A 2,583-nucleotide genomic window follows, 5' to 3' on the forward strand; every position below is an offset into this window, starting at 1 on the left:
GCCGCCGCCGGGGCCGCCGGCGCCGAGCGGGGAGATCCCGGCAGCCGGCGGAAGGGGAGACCCCGCTCGGCTCCCGGGGATCCCCCTGCAGCATCACAGCCCCCCTCCCCCGCTGCGGCTGGAGGGAGGGAGAGGAGGGGAGGGCATTCCCGGCCCCTGGCGGGGGGCTGCTTCCACCGCCGAAGCAGGAAGGAGCGGAGGATGGGGATGAAGGATGCCGGGAGAGGCGGCGAGTGGGCGGCTGGAGGCGCTGGCTGCCGCTGCGGATCGCTCCGTGCCGAGCCGGAGCCTCCGCCCGCGGGCCGGGGCTGAGGGCAGCACGGCCGGGCAGCTCCAGCCCCGCCGGGCAGAGCCTTTTGCGGGTCTCTCCCGGGAGATGCTGCTCCTGTGCCCTCCCGGGTGGCTCCCGCCGGGAGCGGCGCCGCTCCCAGCCCAGCGCAGACCCGGGGGTGCGCCCCGGCTCGAGCGACCCAAGAGCTCCCCTCGCTCCGCTTTGCCGTGTGACCCGCACCCTGGCCCGCTCTTCGGACCTAAAACCTGACGGGATGCGATCAACAGCCGCGGACCCTTTTCCTTTCCGTCTCTTGGCTGTAAGGAAGAAGGAAAGAGACAAGCTTTTGTGTGCCTTACACCTTTGGTGCCCTTCGGATTTCTTCCACAACGCACTAGTAACATCCCCTCTGAGCGTCGTGTAAAAACCTGCCTTCAGGGCCGGGCGTTCGCAGAGCTACACCTTGGGAGGATAGAATGGGTCTAAAAATAAAATAAATTAAATAAAATAAAATGGACTATAAAATGAAAAATAAAATGAAGAATGAAATTAAATGAAATTAAATGAAATTAAATGAATAAAATAAAATAAAATAAAATAAAATAAAATAAAATAAAAGCCTTACAGGTTGCTGGTTGTTTTCATGGGAGGTTCTCCTCCTCCAGATGGGGGAGTTTTCCTGATATCTCCTGAAGAGATGGCAAAACACCCAAGAGCCCTTCCAGACTCAGAAGCAGATTTGCCACCTACTCTATCTGCTCCTGTTCCATTCCTGAGGGATTTATGGTCTGAGCAGTCCTTCCCCTGTTTCACACACCAGGAAGGACAACAGATGCAAAGGGAGCTGTTGGAGGTGGTTTCTGGACCCAGCACAGGCCATAGTACCTTGGACCAGACAATCCCAGGTCACTCAAAAACCACACTTCTGTCATTGCAGAGCTGGGTAGAAGAAAGGCTGTTTTCCCTCCCATATTTCACCCTCTGGGGGCGTAAATTGAGCAAATTCTGTGCCAAAGGAGAAAAAACACTTCTTCCTTCAGCTCTGCAAGCTCCAGCATTAATGTGTCTCAATCGCCATCTGATCTCAAACCTTTGCAACCCCCAGGGATTTGTCTAGAAGCCAATAAAAGCAGAGTGGTGTCTCATGCAATGCCTCCAGTGTCAGCAGCCAGGGCCGGGATGCTGAGGTCTCCTGGCATCATCAGCAGGAAGGAGCTGGCCTGGGCGCAGCTCTGGGACCGCACGCGTTCTGCTGCCTGCTCAGCTAACATCTATCAGCATCATTTGAATGTCATTTATAGCTGTATTCCCAAGGAGGGCTGTGGGAGGCTAGGAAGTTTTGATAACTAGGCCATTTATCTCTCTCCAGCTCCTGTTCTACCTCAGTACAATAGTGATTGCACTTCCCAATGCCACAGGGGAGCTATAAGCATTAGCGAGGATGTATGGGGCACTGAGAATGAGCACTTGCTTCAGATAACACCCTATGCCTTAACCTTCATCCCAGTGTTACATTAGGAAGAGGCGGGAGGAGAAGGGGAAAGACAATTTATAGCTAAGCAATTCATCACAGCTTTGAACCACAACAGTAATGTTCAAACCAAAATGGGAATGGTAAATAATTTTCATGGGGGGGAGGCAGTAAATTATTTTCACTTGCAAAGGGTTGCACCAATGTCAGATAGCAATAGGTGATTGATAGGAAGGCACACCAGCTTGTTTGGCTTTTATAACACTTACACCAGAGACACAACACTTTTCAATATCAATTACACATAGGGGATTTTCAGTTGCAGGCTTCTGAGACATTTTCAAGCCTCAAATCACGCCCATACAAGCCACCACTTGAGACCCAACAGGAAAGAGTTTCCATCGCCTCTCTAAAATTAAAATCCCACAGCTCAGTGTCAGGAATTCTCCTCCTCCATACTCCATCTGGGATAACTGCTGCGCAGATGTAGCCGTACTGGCTGAGCAGTGTAAAGCAAGGGAGGTTGGCTAAAGCCTTCTAAATCAATCCAAAGACACACAACAGTTTCAAGGGGATCTGAATCAGCCCCTAGTAGTGGTTCTACAGTGCCCCATTGATGGTACCACTGCTTGGGACCACATTCCTGTTGCACACCTTCTGGCAAAGCTCCCGCTGGTGTTGGAGGGAGTTTGGCCAGATGGAGGGCTCAGGGCTGTGATTTGGCTTAATGAGCAATTACACTCCATTACTATTATTTATGAAGTGTTGCTGGCAGCACCCAACGTGCTCAGGTTTGATATCCACCTCCTTGGCTGACACTGGAGATCTCTCTAATCAAAAG

The sequence above is a fragment of the Pyrgilauda ruficollis genome, unplaced genomic scaffold (genome assembly GCF_017590135.1).
Source record: "Pyrgilauda ruficollis isolate IOZ18807 unplaced genomic scaffold, ASM1759013v1 scaffold87, whole genome shotgun sequence".
Lineage (NCBI taxonomy): Eukaryota > Metazoa > Chordata > Aves > Passeriformes > Passeridae > Pyrgilauda > Pyrgilauda ruficollis.